The sequence below is a fragment of the Cupressus sempervirens genome, chromosome 9 (assembly GCF_028749045.1).
Source record: "Cupressus sempervirens isolate cs-2001-9-10 chromosome 9, ASM2874904v1, whole genome shotgun sequence".
In the NCBI taxonomy this organism is placed as follows: Eukaryota; Viridiplantae; Streptophyta; class Pinopsida; order Cupressales; family Cupressaceae; genus Cupressus; species Cupressus sempervirens.
In genome coordinates, this window is record NC_143126.1 from 439,254,928 (window position 1) to 439,277,608 (window position 22,681).

At 32.5% G+C, this 22,681-nt stretch overlaps 1 pseudogene; it reads left to right on the forward strand.

Moving 5' to 3' along the window:
• The first annotated feature begins 93 nt into the window (after positions 1-93).
• LOC149539191 (protein GAMETE EXPRESSED 1-like) lies at positions 94-20,584 on the forward strand (annotated as a pseudogene).
• The last annotated feature ends 2,097 nt before the right edge of the window (positions 20,585-22,681 follow it).

A 22,681-nucleotide genomic window follows, 5' to 3' on the forward strand; every position in this document is an offset into this window, starting at 1 on the left:
GTATTTGATTTTTCATAATGTGACACAATTCTTCTACAATTTTGGCAGCTCATGTTTCATTTCTTTTCTTTTCTTTGATAAGCCTTTAATGTGATGTGTGTAGTTTTCTTTTTTATTTAGTAAGTTTTGGAGCCCTCTCAGTTTAGACATCAAGATAGGTGTTATATCTTCATGAGAATCATAGGAAAATCTGCATTTGGCTTCACTTTTTGTATGTGGTATTTTGGACATGTTAAATATCATATATTAAGGTTTGATTTCTAGACTAAAAGTGTTAAATAGTCAATGTTGACTTACCTTTTTTAAGCTTTATTTTTCTCTTAGTATGTGATCTTCAAGAACGATAGTAATATTCTACCCAATTTCAACACTTTGTCTCATGGGATTGACTTAGATCCTCAATTGAACCATTTACTTTCACCCTTGAAGTTCATATTTTTTGATATAAGAAAAATATATTATAGTAGATTAGACAATTGTTAGAACATAATTATAAATGTGACATATATTTTCAATTTGATTGTAGGAAGCATTTGAATCAAAGGAAAGAACCATGTTGATGACTCTTGATAAGTTGTTTTCTTTACATAATACTATGTAACTTGAGTCTCAAGCTGTGAAGACCATTTTTTTCTACTTGGTCATGTTGTGTGTGTTGTATTTGCTAACCAGTGCAAAGATAAGCAATAATATCATAGGTACGTTGTACTGAGGTAGGTGAACAAAGAAATCTACTCTTGCAATGTATGATTTTTGTTTGGTGAGTTGTGAAATGAAGTCTAACAATTGTCCTTATTTGCAAGACTTTGTACAACATTTGCCATTGAATTCTTCATAGTCCAAATCAAAGGCAATGAGCTTTCATAAGATTAGATTTCTTCAACAACATTCTATCATAGGATTTTTATTTTTATTTTGGAAAAAACATTCTATCGTAGGACTTCATTCATATGCATTTCTATTCATCTTGCCATTTTAGTTATTAGATATAGGTATAACATCTTGTCTCGAGAACGCAAAGCAACCTGCTCCATTATCTTTTTCAATGACACATTTAGTGATAAGAAATTTTGATATGTGGGCACTAATAATGACTGAACTATAGAATCCTCTTAGAAATAAAAGAGAAGATGAAAATATTAAAACCCTACTGTAAGGAATCGAAGCTAATGGAGATTGAGAGAGCAATGCAACACCATTTTATTGAAAGAATTCCTATATTTCAAAGTAAGTGTCATTTCTTTTAAGTTTTATTGTGAAAGAGATTTTGGTCTCTTGGACTTCTTAGTCATGGACTTCAATAAAATTCTTTTGTTCATCATGAAATGAACATAATTTTGAGATCTTTGGAATTTGTTTCAAGGAAAATATATATAGTTGGGGAGTTGGGTGATAGGTCTTATGCATCATTTCTTAAGGCCCAATTGGGAGAAGACGATTAAGATTATCCAAATTATGAGCTTCCATTGAGTACTAGACAAGAATTTTCTCACACCCAAGACATATAATTTTTGGAGCTCATTCTCAAAATTGATCTCTATGTCAAGGGAATCTTGTAATTTAAAGACCAATTGGTTCATTGTATTTTTTATATTTTCCTAATAATGCTTTAATTGTAACATTTTATTATAAAATGTCAAGCCCCACTTGATTGTAGAGCTATTTCTAGTAACAGAATGTTAATTATAGAATGCTATAAAATTTTATCTCATGAATATTATGTTCAGTTTTATTAAAATAATGTTGAAAGTGACATACAATTTATAATTTTAGAAATGAAGATATTGTGTGATTGTGATATAGATGTTATGATCAAGGTGTTGTGGCTTGGTAATGCTAAAGTCTCTATTTAGTATTTTGTCTTTGATTTGGGACAAGTAATTTTTATTATTAGGAGTTGATTTATAGATTTGACATGCTTATGTGACTATTGGTTTGAGAACGGTTATAAAAAAATTTAAGTAGTGTATAATATTTGGTTTCAATGTGCTTCATTTGTCTTTATTTTTTTTGTCATTTAGACTAGTGACATTAAAAATTACTCTTAAAGGGATATTAGTATGTTATTGGGGGGAACTAGTCAACCCTCTCAATGGTTGTGCTAAGATTGAAGACAACAAGATTTATGATCCATGCAAATGTTTTATGTATAAATGGAAGACCAATGACACAATAAAACAAGGGATGCAAGAATCAAAATTTATCCCTATGGTATAAATTTTTTTTTTTGGTAAGATATGATAAAAATAGAAGATGAAGCAGAAATGGTTTCTAACTAGGTGAAAAGAGCTAGCTTTGGCATTGTGGGTAGTAGAAATATTATATTATTATATCTATGACATATTGATGTTATCATTGAGCAAGTGTGTCATTTCAGACTAATGACATTTTCATAATAACTATCACAACAACACAATTTGGGTATATGGGTAGTACTTGCAACATGTGTTGTAATATAGCAGAGGCTAGATCTAAGAAATCAAGTATATCATACCTTATTAATACATATACTTCTCTAAATGTATCAAATTCATTGATTCAATAACTGTGACTTAACCTAAAAATTTAAAAGAAATCATGAAAGATAAAACCTTATGGAGTAGATGTTGTGATTTGCAACAATGTTTCATTGAGTAGAAAAGATAGAAGACTTGACTAAATATTGGTGGATGGGGATCTCTCCTTGATAGAAAATTCATTTGATCAAACTCCAGTGGGGGAAGAGGATAGATCTATGGAGGGAAACACCTTGAGTTCTTGAGGAGAATGCTATATATTGAATGCTTGGACTTGATAACTTGATGACTCCTAAACTTGATTTGCTTCTTTGCACTTCATAGCTTGAATATTTGATTGTTGGAATACTTTGATAATAGTGGATGTGCTTGATTATTTTGATAATTGTTATAGAAATGAGGAGATATAGGATGGTTATATACATCTCACAACATTTTGCAGGTTAAGAATTAAGCAAGCTAACCATGGGACTAGATTTCCAGCCAAAATCATGGCATAGATCTTCAAGTTAAATTTGGGCCAATCCTTAGGGACATGTCACTAATGGTGACTTTTCCCAAGGAGAATAAATTAATGACATCATGTACCTTTGGAAATGAGTCAAGATGTGTTCATGGTTCTATGAAAATAGGGTAGATGTGGGATTTCCAAGCACATCTCATTTTGAGGTCCACAAGAAACATGTATACCAAAAAGTAGGCACATTTCTATAAACCCTTATTCTCAAGAATATCCGTGATGAAGGCTATCTCAAGAGGAAGCTTATAACACTCTATCTATGATGTGCAAATGTGCAAATAGAAGTGTTGTGGCTTTCAAATGAACCTAGCTAAGCAACCCTTGAAAGGTGCACCATAGAACGAGAGATTCAAAGATGAGAGCAAGAATTCTAGCATCTAAGAATCACAATGTAATGCAATGCAAGATGAAATCCAATTGAAGAATGCAAATACAAACTAAACTAACAAGAAAGAAAGTATTGCAAAGCCTCCTAGTAAAACTATGTGATCTAAACTATAAGCATAAAGGAAATCTAAGTTCATATGCCATGAAGGTACAATGCAAGAAAGAGAATGGATATGCAAGATGAATGCAAAATGAGTGCGCCAAGTGCTCCAAAATCACCAAGAAAACTTGCAGCATAGCATTATCATAACACGCCTAGATTGAGAGAATGAGGAGAGAGCCCTCCTTTGAAAGAAAAATGGACAGTTGAGATTAAAAGTCAAGTGAGGCATAATCAAGGGTGGGGAATACATCTTGGGTGATCCATGTGCACAAGAATCTCACCTAATCAAAATTAACGGTGGAGTTCACAAAGGTGAGAGATGTGTGGAAGAGAATGAAGATTCCACCCATCTTGGAAACTATGCACCTCATGTGTGACAAAAAGTCATTTCTTTTATTTTTAAAATATAGTTAATGCTTTATGTGTGCACACTTAGGATAAGTGAGACTTGGGCATTTTTGTTTAATTGAAAGGGAGAAAAATCTTTCAATTAAATAAAAGACTTAGGATAAAGTGGTCAAACAATAGGTTATAATTGAATAAATAATTTTTTGAGGATTTGATCAAAGATGAGTGATAGATAAATTATGCAAAATTGCTAGAAAGGGAGCTCATAGTCTAGATGGCCATTTTTGGGTGATTACATAGATAGGCCCAGGAGGCCATAAATGAGGATATAGGGCCCAAATGATGGAATAAATTATTGGGTTGCAAGGAAAAAAGAGGAGAATACTTATACATAAGGGATAATCTAGACATTAAGCAAGATTCAGAGGATAGCTTACCCATATTTGAATTAGGTATCCTTTAAGTTTCATATGAGGTCCTACTATTGGGAGGCATCCTTTAAGTACCATATGAGGTATCATTTATTTGAATCTAGGTATGCTTCAAGTTCCATCTAATATCCTACTAGAGAAAATACACTAAGATATGCCTAGAATAATCTTTAGTTATACACACAAATTAGGTGATTTCAATTTAGGATGGTACAATTGGTTTTCTTTCTCCAGATTTTATACTCCTCACTTCCATCATGGTTATTTTTAGCCATGATTGTCTGTAAGGAATTCTCTTTAGAACACCATTCACATCTTTGCCTTATCTTAGATCTAATTTCTTCTAGAATATGGAATGTGATTCTTGCATTGGAGCATTATTAGTTTTAATTGCCCCCATCACAAGCTATTTTTGCTTCATTCTTTGTCCATATTGAGATTACTTATCTCTATCTTCTCTAAAGGAGAAGAAATTTATGTGTTCTCTGCTAGTACTAAAATCTTCTCTATGTTTATGAGTTGAAAGCTCATCTTCTTTAAAATTTCTTAATAGGTGTCTAAATCTTGAACAATTTCCCCACTTTCTCAAGTCTCAAATTTTGTCTACCTCAAAACCTTTTCTTCACTGAAATTTGACCACACTAGTTCACTACATCAAAAGCACTTTCCACCAAAATTTCTATTTTCCAAAACAAATCGGAGTACGAAACAAGGCCCATGAAATGCTATGTTGATACCTTTATAATACCCTAGATGATTGGTTCTATGATAAGGATGGCCTTTGAAATACTTTTACTCATATTCATTGTGCACCCAAAAGTTAGATGAAACTCCACCGCCATTTAACTAATTCCTTGATCTTCCTCTACCTTTGATCATGATATAGCTCATGATATGCATAAACTCAAATAGCCCCACTAGACATGCCCATGCTAATTGTCCATCTATGCACAATTATAATATTTGCATTTTTTTTTAAATACTTATATTTATTTGAAAAAAATCATTTATTTTTACTTCAGAAAAGTGAACTAACTTTTTTTTAGTTTGTATCAATTTCTTAGAATAACATTAACATAATACTAAATTTTATTTATCAAGACATTAAAAGTCTAAGAATAGCTAAAGTTCCAATAGTTTTATTAATTAGAAGACAAAATAAGATATAATTTGATCTTTGGCTGGGTGATATAGCCATTCTGGAGGTGTTTGGTTGTGTGATCTAGCGATGTATTGTTGTTTTAGGTAGTTGTTTATTGTATCCATTCCAATCTCAATATTATATTCACTGAAACTATAAATAGAATACAATCATGATTAAGACAAGCGTTGATTTCTCCTGCTTGCACCACAAGCCAACTAATTTAAGAAGCCCAAATGATCACACAATATATTAAAACACAAAAATTACTATTGAAAAACCCTTTGTTAAGAAAACATCGATTTCAAGGGAGGTGCCTTGTAAACAAAGAAATTGAAAGCCAAAAACAAACAAAAGAAAAATTGAGAGCAAGGTCCCTATATACAAATGAATTAATAGTGAGATAATCTTATAAATAGAGAGAATTTTAAATAAGAATAAAATTTGGAAGATAGGTAATTAAGATTTCACTGAGCTAGCAAGAGCAAGAGCAATGAGCAAAGCTTATGTCTCCTTGTTTCTTGTAATCTTGTCGTTTCAAGATTTTGTTATGATCATGGGTGGGGCTAGTTTTCTTCCTTAGAAGAAGAAGAAAAATAAGAGAACAATAGTAATGAATTTGACATTAAGGTGGTGGATAGTGCAAAGGGCAAAGATCTGGTGAGGGAAGCAAAGGAGAGAGTGGCTTTACCTAGGTCAAGCTGGCAGCAAACTTATAAGTAGCTTTCCTCTAGCTGCAAATGGATAATGCAAGAGGAGGAGAAGAAATCAAGGTTGGCATGGCATTTGACAGAGTGGTTTCAGAAGGATTCTGGCAGAGGCCCTCTTCTCTCTTGTTCTTCAAGCATTCTTATTTTCCCCTGCCTCAAGAAGATCAATAACAAACAACATAAGGTTTACCTTGTTTTCTTCATTAACACCAATGCCATGTGCCATCATTTACAGTTGAGTATACTTTTTATGTTTTCCCAATTGCTCTTATTAATTATATCATTATTTTGATGCATTTCCATGCTAAAGTTTCGTAGTGGCATAGGGAAAAATTCCAATAGTTATTTATGATAACTTTTGCACCTAGATCTCCTAAATCTTAAGTTGAATTATGTCAATTTTTTGGTGTGCCTGGGTAGGTCACTGGAGAGCTTAAGGCTAAATTTTTTATGTTTGGGAATTTATGGATTTCTCTATAGAGGTTATGAATTGTGAAGTGATCAAAATTGTCATTTTAAAAGACTTACCCTATATCCGTAATGTTCAACCCTAATAGTCACTCATCAAAAAAACACCAGTACTTGTGGTTAAATTTCTCCATAGTTGTTATGACATGTTCCAATATTGGTACACAAATTGATCAATCACAAACCAAAAAAACTAAAAATGATTAGAAGTATCTATGATATAGTATTGGACCTCCTATTTATTACTGGTATCTTCCCTTAATCAAAATCCTTTCTAATAAGAGTCCTACCCAACTATTCTTATTATGCATATCACTATTTTACTATCTTCCAATACTAACATTTCCACTTCGAGTGGATATAAAAGATCCTAGCTGGTAAGAGACAAAACCCAAGTAGTTGTGTCACAACTCTAATGCATAGGTGCATACGTATAACCACACTAAAAATTTCCTATTTGGTGAGACTTATTCAAACAACCAAGAAGCATTAGCATTTTGGGTTACAGAGTAGTGGACACAAAAATAGGGGATCACAGATGTTAGTGATCTTTAACTAATTTGTGCTTTAACTTATGTTGTGAGAATACATGCATATCCCAAATGACCTGTAAGGAACTCTCTTATTTTCTCAACCATGTCCAATTAAATCTTGACATAAGTGTATAATTTATGTGAGGCATACCAAGCTATCAATTTAGTATTGAGCCGACCATGATCTCTTGAATAACAAGCATTGTTTCCTTAAATATAAGATGGGTATTACTTTGTTGCTGGCATACGATCTTCAAATGGTTATTACCATTTTACTATAATATGTTGATATTACCCCTTTTCTATGATGTTCTCTTAAAATGAGTATTACCCTTTTTCCATGTTATGGTTTTGTTGAGTTAATATTATAGGAACAAGAGTTCAAAAGTCACAACTTGAAAATAAGGTGAAAGTTTTGTTTGCTTTCTCTGCATCAGAATGATACCATGTTTTATGATCCATGTTGAATGTGGTCTGCCTCTTCTAATCCTAATAGGCTTTCAATCAAGAAGGTTTACCTTGCCTTATTCATTAACATCAATGCCACGTGCCATCATTTTCCATTGACTATGTTTTTCTCTCTACCCAATTGCTCTTATTAATTATATCATTATTTTGGTGCATTCTCATGCTAACAATTTGTAGTGCCATAGGGAAAAGTTCTAGTAGTCATTTAAGTTAACTTTGTGCACCTAGATCTCCTAAGTCTTAAGATGAATTATGCAAAAAAAATTGGTGTACCTGCGTAGGTGACTCGAGAGCTTAAGGCTAAAGTTTTTATGTTTGGGCATTTATGGATTTCTCTATAGATGTCGTGAATTTTGAAGTGGTCAAAAGTGTCATTTTAAAACACTTGCCCAATATCTGTTATGTTTACTCGTAATAGTTTCTCACCAAAAAATACCAATAGTTGTGGTTAAATTTCTCCATAGTTGTTATGACATGTTCCAATACTGGTACACAAATTGATCAATCACAAACCAAAAAAGCTAAAAATGATTAGGAGTATCTATGACAATCAAGAGTATCTATGATATAATATTAGACATCCTCTTGATTACTGGTCTCTCCCCCTAATCAAAATCCTTTCTAATAAGAGTCTTACCTAACTATTCTTATTGTGCATATCACTATTTTACTATCTTCCAATGCTAACATTTCCACTTCGAGTGAACATAAAAGGCCCTAACTGGTAAGAGAAAAAATGTTGATAAATGATTGAAAAGATCATTTGAGTAGAAAAATTGTTGAAGAAGTGTTTCAATCATTGTTTTGTCACTAATGTCAAACCTGCTATGTGTTGGTAAGACAATTGCTTAAATGTTTCAAGCACTATCACTTAGTTGATTGATGAGAAGGATTTGATCAACAAGATGTAACAAAAGTACCTAGAGGAAAGGTTGAGTAATGATTATGTATTGAAGTGCAAGAATTAGTTAAGATAGTGATAGCATAATGTATTGATGATCTACTTTGAAGTTACAAAATGATCAGCCACACTTAGAAAGTTCAGAAGAATAAGATTGGACAAAGTTCATTTGCCAAGCTTGAGAAAGTTGATAGAAGGTGCCGAGAAAAGTTAGTGTAAACCAAGCAAAAAGTCAGTTGGACTCGAGTCAAAGAAATTTCTAGTGGATACCGAGCAAGATAGTAGATGTTGAGTGATTTTCAATTGATGCTAAGTGATTTTACAATAGATGTTGAGTAACTATGTGTCAAGCACCAGTAAATTGATAATGTCGAGCTGCTACATTATGAAAAAGATTGAAGATTCACCTAATAAAAGTCAACAAGTTTGTTTTCTTGGAACTTGTAAATCAGAAAGAAGGTAAGATTGATGAGCTGGAGGCATGTAATCTTATGTAAACCATTTTGGAGGTGAATTCAAATGGATTCTAAGAGAAGTTTTTAGAGAAGACAGGATATGGGGTAGATACATTGTATCCTACCTAATCCATCGAAAACCCTAATTTGTGTGATGGATAATGAGAGGGAAAAAGAGTTCTAATTTCCTATAAGTAGGGATATCTAGTCATGAAGCAAAGAGGTTAGAGATTTTTGGATGAAAAAATCTGACGAGGAGAAGGAAGAGGGTTTGCTTCATCAAGTGACCCAAGAGAAGAAATCTACAATGGCGAACTAAGCAAGAAGGCTTAAAGAGGATGAATGCTTGAAGGGTGAACAAGCTGTCAGAGTTGTAAAGATTGGAAGCCAAGCAGAGTTGAGGACTAAATAGTGATATGTAATCTGCAAGTAAGGTTGTAAGTTTTATTAGATCAAAGCTCTACTGTTACTTTCTAACAATTGTATTAGATTAGGGTAAATCCTTTGGAGAAAGGTTGACTTAACAGTCATTGGTAAATCCTTTAACAGGGTGGCATTCCAAGTGAATGACCTAAAGTCCTCTAACAAGGTTCATTTTTAATAGGGTGATTGAAATCCCTTAACCGAGTCACATTTAACAGTGTGTGTTGTAACCTTTAACAGTGTTGGCCTTTAACAAGGCATCACTTCATAAGTGTGAAAAAGAAGTAGCATGTTACTAGTGATTTTTCCCAAATTGGATTTCCTCGTTAAATCATTGTGTCAAATGTGCTGATAGATATGCTATGTTTTATGCTTTATATTTCTGCATGTTAATTTTACAATAACATATTAGTTTTGGTTAACACATAATGAATGCATGCATGGTTAAGAATGTTTTATGGGTTCACTAAATTGTGAAAATTTTTATTTTGTACATCTAGACCTTGAATAACTGATTCACCCCCCCCCCCCCCTTCTCAATTATTCTAAAAGAATTCCAACAATTGGTATCAAAGCCTAGTTTCTTAAGAGGATTAGTTTTAAAGTACTAAAAGCATAAAGATCAAGATGTCAAAAAGAGAGGTACCCAAGCTAAACAGAGATAACTTTCCTGCATGGCAAAGTTTGATGAATCTACACCTTGGAGGACTTGGAGATTATGCACAATCTTGCAGTTCAGTGGCACATGTTGATCCAACGGGAGCCCTAACTACTGAAGATTTGAAGAAAAAGAAAGAGCACAATTAGGCGATGTTGGAGATTTCCTCTGCCCTAAGCTATGTTGAGTTTGATGATATCAAAAACCTTAAAATTGCAAACCAGAAGTGGGATGCCCTAGACACAATTTATGGAGGAGACAAAAATGTTCAAAGAGCCAAGCCAGAGAGCCTCAGAGGTAAGTTTGATGACATGAGAATGGAAGAAGGTGAAAACATTGCTCAATATGTTGCTAGAATAAAAGAAGTTGTAAGTGCAATAAAAGGTGCAACTGGTAAAATAGATGATGATATTGTGCTAAGTAAAGTCTTGAGAACATTATTGCTTGTGCATGCCATTAGAGTATTTGCAATCCAAGAGTTAAGATGTATGCCAGGAAATGATCTAAACCTTGAAGGTCTGGTAGGAAGACTCACTGCTTTTGAGTTATCTAATTTTGACAACCACAGACCAGAGAGTATTGAAGCAGCTTTCCAAGAAAAAATGTTACTAAAGGATTCTAAGGAGGTAAAGCCAAAGAAAAAGAAAAGAAAGATAAAGTATGCATCTAGTAACAGCACTACAGATGAGTAAGACATTGAACAATTGGAAGCATTGCAGACAAAAAGATTTCATAGAGGAAAAGGTAAATTCTAAGGTAAGTTGCCTATCATTTGTTTTAACTACAATGAAGTTGGTCATATTGTTGCAAGATGTACACAGAAGAACTTCAGAGAAGGGAACAAGCACAAAAACATAAGAGAAGATGATGGAAGAGACTACAAAGACAAAGGCAAGAAGTCATGCTACATTACTGATGAACATGACTCTGATGAAAATGATGACGAAGTGGTATATGTTGCAATGAAGGATGAATCAAATGAGGATGAGGCTACTGCACTTATGACTTGTGTGAACAAGAATGATAGATGGGTCATTGATAGTGGATGCTCACATCACATGATTGGAGACAAAAGTAAATTCATTACCTTAACCTGTTATGATGGAAATATTGTAAGATTTGGTAATGATGCACCATGTTTAATAAAAGGAAAAGGGTATATCAAGCTCATAGACAAGATTTCATGTGACAATGCTTATTATGTTGAAGGATTGAATTATAACTTGTTAAGTGTGTCACAATTGAATAATTTGTGGTGCAAAGTTGAGTTTGAAAATAAATCAGCCAAGACATATGATATAAATGGAAACTTGATTAGAAAAGGTGATCAAATTAGGAGTAATTTGTTCTATTTGGATATAGAAGATGCTACTAGTCTTATTGCAAAATTTGATGATGTATGGCTTTGGCACATAAGATTATGTCATGTTAAATTTGATAATCTAATTAGTATCAGTAACATGAAAAGAGTTAGAGGTTTGCCTAAGTTGAAGAAACCAAAAAATATAATGTGTAAACAATGTCAACTAGGCAAGATGACAAAGTCAAGCTTCAAAAGCAAAGCTTATACCTCTAAGGAAATACTTGAAATTGTTCATACTGACTTGTGTGGACCTATTGAAGTGCAAAGCTACAAAGGAGATAAGTATATAATGTTGCTTGTTGATGATTACTCTAGAATGATGACAATTATGTTTCTGAAAAAAAAAAAAAAAAAAAAAAAAAAAAAAAAAGATGCTTTTCAAATGTTTAAATGGTACTTGGCAAGAGTTGAGAAAGAAATAGGTAAGAGCTTGAAATGTTTGAGATCAGACAAAGGAGGTGAATTCACTTCACATGAGTTTGAGATGTTCTACAATGACAGAGGAATCAAAAGACAAACATTAGCACCTAGGACCCCTCCACAAAATGGAATTGTTGAAAGAAGAAACATGTCTATAATGGACTGTGCCAGAACACTCATGATGGAGAAAAATGTTGCTCTAAAATATTGGAGAGAAGTTGTAAGTACTATTGTATACACCTTGAACCATGTGCAAGTAGAGAAAGGTACTCACTCAACACCTTTTGAACTATGGTATGGTCATCCACCCAATGTGAAATATTTTAAGGTATTTGGAAGCAAATATTATATTCTTAAAAATGTTAGGAGTGGAAAGTTTGATGCAAAGAGTGAAGAAGGTATATTCCTTGGTTACTCCACAAGAAGTAAAGCTTACAAGTGTTTAAATACTAACATTAACAAAATTGTGAAAAGTGAAAATGTGAATTTTGATGAGTTTATAGAAGAACATGAGGTTGAAACTACAAAAGAACCAAAAGATTACAAGACATTTGTATACTATTATGAAGGAATGCGTACTAAAGAAGATGCTACAAATCATATCGCAAGCCAACAGCAAGTCTCAACAACTACAGAGTCACATCCTGTGAATGTCGAGTTGCATTCAGATGTTGAGTTGCAGAATGAGGAAAATGCACAATCTGACTCTGATATTAGCACATATGAAAGAGATGCTAAACACCTGATAGAGATGCACTTAGTGATACTGAAGCTGAGAGATAGAATGTAGTCACAAGAATTGAGCCTAGACTATCCAAATATGTCAAAAGACACCATCCTATAGATAAAATCATTGGAGACAAAGATGCAATGCCAATGACAAGAAATAGGTTGAGAAGTGAATCATGTTTGTTAAGCACGAAGGAACCTAAGACAGTGAGAGATGTATTGGAAGATGATGACCGGTACAAGGCTATGGAAGAGGAAATTCAACAGATAGAAAAGAACAAGATGTGGAGCCTAGTTCCTAGACTAGAAGACAAGAATGTGATTGGCACAATATGGGTATTCAGAAACAAGCTAGATGAGAATGGTGAAGTGACAAGAAATAAAGAAAGACTAGTTTCCAAAGGATATGCACCTATGGTGAAACATTTTCCCCTGTTGCAAGAATGGAAGGAATAAGAATTTTGCTTGCTTATGTTGCATATAAAGGTTTCAAATTTTATCAAATGGATGTCAAGTCTGCATTTCTGAATGGCATATTAGAAAAAGAGGTCTACATAGAATAGCCAGAAAGATTTGTGGATAAAAATAATAAGAACATGGTATGTAGACTAAACAAAGATTAAAACAAGCACCAAGAGCATGGTATGAGAGACTTCATACTTATCTTATTAAGATTGGATGTGAAAGGATAGATGATAACAACAATTTGTACATAAAGATAGATAAAGAAAAAGGTACACTATTATCTAAAACATTTGTTGATGACATAATATTTGGAGGACAAGATGCTTTGTGTAAAGATTTTGCAAATCAGATGGAGTAAGAGTTTGAAATGACAATGTTTGGTGAGATCAAATTCTTTGTGGGATTATAAGTCTATCAAATGAAGTATGGTGTATATATCACTCAGTCAAAATATGTCAAGGAGATATTGAAGACATTTGGACTTGAGGATTCAAAATCAGTAAGTACACCTATGATAACAACACTCAAGCTATTAAAGAATGACGATTTAGCTGAGGTCAATCAAACATTATATAGATCCATGATTGGAAAATTGCAATATGTAGTACACAGTAGACCTAATATTGCATTAGCTATGGGGATAGTTGCTATATTCTCTACTAACCCTAGAGCGAATCATTTGATGGCTGTGAAAGGGATAATGAGATATTTGAAAGGAACAGAAGAGTATGGTTTATACTATAAGAAGAATGAAAAGTTTGAACTAAAAGCCTACACTGATGTTGATTGGGCTGAAAATATTGATGACAGAAAGAGCACCAGTGGAGGAGCATTTTTCTTAGGCAAAAGACTTGTTACATGGACAAGCAAGAAGTAGAGTTGTACTTCCCAATCAACTGCTGAAGCAGAGTATGTTGTTGCTGCTATTAATTGCACAAACATTGTATGGATCAAATAGCTACTAAAGGGAATGAAGGAAGAGATCACTGAACTAGTGACACTTTATTGTGATAATACAAGTGCTATAAATATATCAAATAATCTTGTAATGCATACAAAGACAAAGCACATTGCAATAAAGTATCATTATGTAAGGGAATTGATTCAAGACAAAAAGGTGAAGATGGAATATATTAATACAAAGGAGCAAATTGTTGATATCTTCACCAAAGCATTACCTAAGGATGCTTATGAGTATTTGAGAGGTAAACTAGGGGTAATACCCCTATCAAAGGCTATGTAAAAGACAAAAGGAATACCCTGCACCAAAAAAGATGACACTCATTTTATACAAATTGATGCAGTGGATCTTACTTTAGGAACTGCCTAAACTAATCATAGAACTAGAATTTCTAATAAGTCACAAGCAAGGTGACAAAGGGAGAAAATTGAAGAGCCTACAAAAGCCTATGTTTGCATATACCAAAGATGTCAAGTGTTGAGTATATGTCTTTGGCATTGTTGTTAAAGAGGGAGAAAGTATAGTAAACTAATCAAGGGCATAGTGATCAAGAGGGAGATTATCAAAGCAAAAAATCAAGGGAGAAAGTACATTAAACTAATCAAGGGAGAGATGATCAAGGGAGACGTGAGAGTACATCGTCAGAAGATTAGAAGACTAAAAGAAAGAAAGAGGGAGAAAGCAGAAAATAAAAGAGGGAGATATTTTGATATTCTACTAATCCATGATAGAAGAGAATCATAAAAGAAGGAACTCAGAAGGAGAAGTTTTGAGTTATATTTTGTAATTGAAAAGGGATTTGCTAATAGAGGAAAAAGTTTTATTCATGAGCTTTCTTTTTGGTATTGCCTTATTGTTTTAACGTAGTTAGTTTGTCATTTGTTTGAATGGTTGATCAGTTTGGTTTGCCATCAATGCCAAAGAGGGATATTGTTGATATATGATTGAAAAGATCATTTGAGTAGAAAAATTGTTGAAGAAGTGTTTCAACCATTGATTTGTCGCTAATATCAAACCTACTACATGGTGGTAAGACAATTGCTTATATGTTTCAAGAACTATCACTTAGTTGATTGATGAGGAGGATTTGATCAACAAGATGTAACAAAAGTACCTAGAGGAAAGGTTGAGTAATGATTATGTATTGAAGTGCAAGAATCAATTAAGACAGTGATAACATAATATATTGATGATCTACTTTGAAGTTAAAAAATGATTGGCCACACTTAGAAAGTTTAGAAGAACAAGGTTGGACAAATTTCATTTGCCAAGCTTGACCAAGTTGATAGAAGGTGCCGAGAAAAGTTAGTGCAAGCCAAGCAAAAAGTCAGTTGGAGCCGAGTGAAAGCAATTTCTAGTGGATTCCAAGCAAGTTAGTAGGTGTTGAGCAAGATAGTAGATGTCGAGTGATTATCAGTTGAAGTCAAGCACTAGTAAAATCCAATTGATGCCGAGTGATTCTATAATAGATGCCGAGTAACATAGTATGTGTTGAGCATCAATAAATTGATAATGCTGAGTTGCTGCATTATGAAAAAGATCAAATATTTGACTAATAAAAGCTGACAAGTTTTTTTTCTTGGAACTTGTAAATCAGGAGGAAGATAAGATTGATGAGTTGGAGGCACAGAATCTTATATAAACTATTTTGGGGGCGAATTCAAATGGATTATAGGAGAAGTTTCTAGAGAAGATAGGATATGGGGTAGATACATTGTATCCTATCTAATCCATCGAAAACCCTATTTTTTGTGAAGGATAATGAGCAGGAAAAAGAGTTCTAATTTCCTATAAGTAGGGATATCTAGTCATGAAGCAAAGAGGTTAGAGAGTTTTGGATGCGAAAATCTGACAAGGAGAAGGAAGAGGGTTTGCTTCATCAAGTGACACAAGAGAAGAAATCTACAATGGAAAACTAAGCAAGAAGGCTTAAAGAGGATGAATGCTTGAAGGGTGAATGAGCTTTTAGAGCTACAAAGATTGGAAGCCAAGCAAAGTTGAAGACTAAATAGTGATTTGTAATCTGCAAGTAAGGTTGTAAGTTGTATCATATCAAAGCTCTACTATTACTTTCTAACAATCATATTAGATTAGGGTAAATCCTTTGGAGAAAGGTTGACTTAATAGTCATTGGTAAATCCTTTAACAGGGTGGGATTCCAAGTGAATGGCCTAAAGTCTTCTAACAAGGCTCACTTTTAACAGGGTGATTGAAATCCCTTAACTAGTCACATTTACAGTGTGTGTTGTAACCTTTAACAAGGCATCACTTCAGAAGTGTGAAAAAGGAGTAGCATGTTACTGGTGTTTTTCCCTAAATTAGGTTTCCACGTTAAATCATTGTGTCAAATGTGCCGATGGATATGTTATGTTTTATGCTTTATATTTTTGCATGTTAATTTTACAGTAACATATTAGTTTTGGTTAACACACAATGAATGCATGCATGGTTAAGAATGTTTTATGGGTTCACTAAATTGTGAAAAGTTTTATTTTGTACATCTGGACCTTGAATAACTGATTCACCCCCCTCTTAGTTATTCTAAAAGAATTCCAACACAAAACCCAAGTAGTTGTATCACAACTTTAATGCATAGGTGCATAAGTGTAACCATACCCAAAATTTTCTATTTGATGAGACTTATTCAAACAACCAAGAAGCATTAGCATTTTGGCTTATAGAGAAGTAAATCAAAAAATAGGGACCATAGATATTGGTGATCTTTAACTAATTTGTGCTCTAATTATGTGCTTTAATTGTTGTTGTGAGAATACATGCATATGCTAAATGACCTATAAGGAACTTTCTTATTTTCTCAACTATGTCCAACTAAATCCTTACATAAGTGTATAAATTACATGAGTCATAACAAGCTATCAATATAGTATTTACCCAACCATAATATCTCAAATAGCAAGCATTGTTTCCTTAAGTTTAAAATGGCTATTACTATGTTGCCCTCATATGATATTCAAATGGTTATTACCCATTTACTATAATATGTTGATATTACCCTTTTGCTATGATGTTCTCTTAAAATGAGTATTGCCCTTTTTCCATGTTATGGTTTTGTTGAGTTAATATTATGGGACCAAGAGTTCAAAAGTCACAACTTGACAATAAGGTGAAAGTTTAGTTTTCTTTCTCTACATTAGAATGATACTAGGATTTATGATCCATGTTGAATGTGGTTTGCCTCTTATGATCCTAATAGGATTTCAATCAATGAAATCTTAGGAATGTTAATTGGCTTAGGAATTGAGATCTATGTAGTTTTAGTATAACAACATGAAGATCAATGCAACAATGCAATCTTAAGATTGCTAACAAGCTTAAGAATCACGATCTATTTAGTTTTAGCGATGATAACAAGCTGAAGATTAATAAAATATTAGTATCCATCAATGCAAGTGTATCTTATCTTTTTTTTTATGAGGGAGATGTTGCAAGCTAGTGTTGTCGTTACACCAAAAGATCGACATTTCGATGCCAAATACAATTACTAGACTTATAAAACATTAGAGGCAGTTAAGCAATGTCCTAAATCCCAATGGGGAACATTGGAAGTTAGTCCAATAATTCCCCTTGAGTGTTACTTGAGAAGATTTGAGTCTATGACCAAGATTTGATACCACTTCTTACAAGTTAGAGTTGTCGTTACACCAAGAGATCAACATGTCAATGCCTGATATAACTATTAGACTTATAGGACACAATAGATAGTTAAGCCATGTCATTAATCCCAAAGGGAATGTTGGAATTTATTCCAATAGAAGAGTAACATATAGTAAACCTTTCATTAAGAAAATTATAATGTAGTAGGGATTCCACAATACTAAAACTTTTAGATTCAGACTACATAAGCATTGTCAACTGCACTAATAGATGTATATTCCTTTTTATATTTGGTAAAGATATATTTATGTCCCAAGAAAACTCTTGACTATTTTATAGTAGTTTTGTTTAAAGATGCATTAGTTGGAATACATGTGCTCAGTCAAATGACAACTTGCATAAAAGCTACTCCCATTGTAAATACATGAAGTAACTCATTTTGCAATTGAAACAATACTAGTATATTATTTAATAATCAATCAAATATATATTTGGTTGCTTCTCGTTTCTAACAAATTTAGTTGTTATTTGTGGGAGCAATGCATTCAAGAAAGAAATGGAAAGGTTTGTGAATGAGTTGAAGTCATCTTCTCATTGGGTTGTGGACAAACTAGGTAAAATAGAAGAACAATCAGATACTTTGTTAGAGTCTTCTAGTCAAATCCATGAATCTCTCACCTCTACTAAGTCTCGGGCATTGGTGTTGGTGGAAAAATTAGAAGCTATGGAATATAAACTCATGAATGTTCTAGAGAAGTCTAATGCCATTTTTTAACAATCTCATCACATAACGGATACTCAATCCAAGTTCCAAGATCAAAAATTGTATATGTAGAAATAAATGGATTCTAGCCTAGCATGGCCAATCTTGAAATGTCCTATGCAAACTTAGGGGAAGGAATATGATTTCATAAATAATTAACACAACAAACTTAAATAGAAATAAATCAAGTGGCTAGTATTATGTCCTCCAGATTAAATAACCTTCAAACTAAAGCAAATGACATCGACAACATAGTGAACCTTTCATTAGATCAATAGAAACAATTATTGAGTGGACAAAATCTTGCAATACAAAATCTTGATTCTCTCATTCAACGTCAAGTTGAAGCATTCAAAGAAAGTAGGTAACTTGTTTTTTCTAATCTATCGTTTGTCTAAAGTACACTAACATTGGATTATAGATTTTTTTTTAATATTAATGTATCTCTAAATCCTTTTACAAGTGAAGAACTGTGGTAGAATAATACATCTTTCATATGGTATAAACATATAGGATTTATCATTAGTAAACATAAGGCAATGGTATTTGATTTTCCACAATATGCACTGTGAGACTTTATTTATTTATTTTGTCACCATCAGAATCGATTTCATGTATTTTTGTAATTTGATGCTGTAGGACATCATTACAGCAACTTGTCGATGGTTCTCAAAAATAACAAATTGAATTCAGTTTATACCTAGAGGAACTTCAACAAACTCACACCCACCTAGCACACAGTTCCTCTGCAATTTTGGCAGCTCAAGTTTCTTTTCTTTCTTTTTTCTTTGATAAGCCTTTAATGTGATGTGTGTAGGTTTCTTTTTTATTTAGTAAGTTTTGGAGCCCTCTCAATTTATATTTCAAGATAAGTGTTATATCTTCAGCAGAATCATAGGAAAATTTGCATTTGGCTTCAATTGTTGTATGTAGTATTTAGGATGGAGTAAATATCATATATTAAGGTTCAATTTCTAGAATAAAACTATTAAATAGTCAATGTTGACTTACTTTTTTAAGCTTAATTTTTCCCTTAGTATGTGATGTATAAGAATGATCGTAATATTCTACCCAGTTTCAACACTTTGTCTCATGGGATTTACTTAGATCCTCAATTGAACCCATTGACCTTCACCCTTGAAGTTCATATTGTTTGATATTTGAAAAATATATTACAGCAAATTAGACAATTGTCAGAGTATAATTGTTAAATATGACATATATTTTCAATTTGATTGCAAGAAGCATTTGAATCAAAGAAAAGAACCATGTTGATGACTCTTGATAAGTTGTTTTCTTTACAAAATACTATCTTAGTTGAATCTCAAGTGGTGAAAACCATTGTTTTCTACTTGGTCATGTTGTGTGCGTTGTATTTGCTAATTAGTGCAAAGTAAAGCAATAATATCATAGGCACTTTGTACTTAGGTAGGTGAACAAACCAACCTACTCTTCTGATGGATTATTTTTGTTTGGTGAGCTGTGAAATGAAGTGTAACAATGGTCCTTATTTGTAGGGCTTTGTACAACATTTTCCATTGAATTCTTCATAGTTTGCATCAAAGGCAATGATCTTTCACAAGATTGGATTTCTTCAACAAAATTCTATCTTAGGACTTCATTCATATGCATTTATATTCTTTATCTCATCCTTTCAGTTATTAGATACAGGTATAATATATTTTATCCAGGGCACAGAACAACCTGCTCTATTATCTTTTTCAATGGGACACTTAGTTTAAGAAATTTTGATATGCAGGGGTCAACTAAACTACATAATGCTCTTAGAAACACAAGAGAAGATGAAAATATTAGAACCTTATTGTAAGGAATCTAAGCTAATGGAGATTGATAGAATAGTGCAACACCATTTCATTGGAAGAATTTATATATTTCAAAGGAAGTGACATTTCTTTTAAGTTTTATTGTGAAAAAGATTTTGGTCTCTTGGACTTCTTAGTCATGGACTTCAATAAAATTCTTTTTTTTGTCATGAAAATGAAGATAATTTTGAGATCTTTGGAATTTTTTTTAGGGAAAAGATATATAGTTGCGGAGTTGGGTGACTAGTCTTATGCATCATTGCTTGATGATCAATTGGGAGAGGACAATTCAAATGAACCAATTTGTGAGCCTCCATTGAGTACTAGACAAGAATTTTCTCTCACACCCAAGATATAATTCCCGCCCTCATTCTCAAAATTGATCTCTATGTCAAGCTAATCTTGTAATTTAAAGATCAATTGGTTGATTGTATTTTTTATATTTTCCTAATAGTGCTTTAATTGTAACATTTTATAAAGTTTCAAGCCCCACTTGATTTGTGTCAATAGTATTCTAAAGCTATTTTCAGTAATAGAATGTTAATTATAGAACGCTATTAAATTTTATCTCATGAATATTATGTTCAATTTTATTGAAATAATGTTGAAAGTCACATGTAATTTGTAATTTTAGATATGAAGATATTGTGTGATTGTTATATAGATGTTATGATCAAGGTGTTGTGGCTTGGTAATGCTAAAGTCTCTATTTAGTATTTTGTCTTTGATTTGGGACAACTATTTTTTATTATTAGTGGTTGATTTGTAGATTTGACATGCATATGTGACTGTTTGTTTGAGAATGGTTATAAAAATTTTTAAGCAGTATATAATGTTCATTCTGAATGTGCTTCATTTGTCTTTATTTTCTTTATCATTTAGACTAGTGACATTAAAGATTACTCTTAAAGGGCTATTAGTATGTTATTGGGGGGAACTAGTCAACCCTCTCAATAGTTGTGCTAAGATTGAAGCCAACAAGCGTTATCCATGCAAATGCTTTATGTATAAATGGAAGACCAATGACACAATAAAACAATGGATGCAAGCATCAAAATTTATCCCTATGGTATAAATTTTTTTGCGAGAAGATATTATCAAAATAGAACATGAAGTAGAAATGGTCAGACCATAGACATGATTAAGAACACAAAATAATACAAAAGAGATATTGATGTTAATACCCACTTCATCAATTCAATGGTGACAATGACTAACTAGGTGACAAGATCTAGCTTTGGCATTATGGGTAGTAAAAAGCTTATATTATTATATTTATGATGTATTGATGTTATCATTGAGCATGTGTGTCAATTCTAACTAATGACATTTTCATAATAATTATCAAAAAAACACAATTTGGATATATGGGTAGTACTTGCAACATGTGTACAATGGTTGCCTAATAAAGGAGCATTGAGAAGTGATGGCTTGAAAGGAAATATGCATTAGGTATATATTAAGAAATTGAAATATCATAAAAATTATATACTTATTTTTTGTAGAGAATTCTAATTAAATCTAAAGATTGTGTGTGTGTGTGTGTGTGTGTACATTATGGAAAAAAATTCTAGTGTGAAGATTAAAAATATATAACTTTCCTTGTCTAAGTCTCTAAGTCATTACTTTGGCATTCCACTGTATTATGGATATACATGCTCTCTATACTCTTTGATTGAACATATGATCATTTCAATATGCTTTTCTATATATATATATATATATATATATATATATATAAAGAAATACTAATTAAATCTAAAGATAATATTTAAAAAAAAACTCTTTACATTATAAAATTATACAACATATATATTATAAATATAATAACAATAATATTATTTTGAAAATAAAGTCAAGAATTTAGATTATGTATATAACATAACAATATAATTTATTTATAGGAGCCTACAATGCATCGATAAATTGCAAGCCTCTCATCAGGGAGGTCTTGGGTTCGAACCTAATCAAAATTAATACATAATATTAATTAATTTTAACAATAATAATAAATCATCTAGGCTTCGACCGATTACCTATAATAAAAAAAAAGCAATATAATTTATTTATATTAAATATTATGTATAATAATAAAAATTCCTCTATATATGGTAGGTTACACCAAATACATGTGTATAACCCATTTGACATTTGGAAGCATCACTGGGTTGCGAATGATGTCAAATTCCCGACCAGACAATATGAAACCCATAGATTGTGTAGGAAATGGTGTTAAAATTGTTTGTAAAGGATGAGACAAGAAAAATAAGGGTCTTCAAGGTAGTTGTAGGGGATGATTTAGATGATCCAGATTATGAGCTTCCATTGAGTATTAGACAATAATTTTCTCTTGCAGGGTGAATGCACCAAGTTGTGGTGCCAAAAAGATGACACCAATCTTGATTTTTGAAAATTTCCTATAGTGCAAACGCACTTTTTGGCGCTATGTGAAAACATATTAATGGACTATAGCTCGTGGC